This window comes from Myotis brandtii, unplaced genomic scaffold (assembly GCF_000412655.1).
Source record: "Myotis brandtii unplaced genomic scaffold, ASM41265v1 scaffold490, whole genome shotgun sequence".
Classification (NCBI taxonomy): Eukaryota; Metazoa; Chordata; class Mammalia; order Chiroptera; family Vespertilionidae; genus Myotis; species Myotis brandtii.
In genome coordinates, this window is record NW_005368708.1 from 1,291,469 (window position 1) to 1,291,968 (window position 500).

At 37.6% G+C, this 500-nt stretch overlaps 1 protein-coding gene across 1 annotated transcript in view; it reads right to left on the bottom strand.

Moving 5' to 3' along the window:
* SYAP1 (synapse associated protein 1) overlaps positions 1-500 on the bottom strand; it is a 31,057-nt gene that overhangs the window by 9,182 nt on the left and 21,375 nt on the right. The window lies entirely within an intron of this gene.

Below are 500 nucleotides of genomic sequence, written 5' to 3' on the forward strand. Positions count from 1 at the left end.
AAAAATAAATAAATAAATAAATAAATAAATAAATAAAAGTTTCTTTAAAAAATAAAAAAAATAAAAAAATAAAAGAAGAAAAGAAATGCCACCATTTTGCAAGTCATGTTTCTATGCCTCCTCCCCTGTATACAACACTTTTCTTTGGGAGGAGGTTGGAAGATTTTAAGGCAATGACAGATATCAGATCCTTTCATCTATAAATACTTCAGTAAGCATTTCTAACTGATAAAGACTTATAAAATCAACCCTAATTTCGAAAAGCATCCCTAACAGAATTAGCAGTAGGAAAGTAGAATTATATTACTCAACTAGAGGCCTGGTGCACGACATTCGTGCACTGGGGGGGTGTGGGGGTCCCTCAGCCCGACCTGCACCCTCTCCAATCTGGGAGCCCTCAGGGGAGCCCTCTCCAATTGGGAGTTTCTGTCTGTCTTTGCAATCATATGAGCAAATTGTCTGAGACCCCAACTCAGTTTGGTTTGTTGCTCACAGAATAA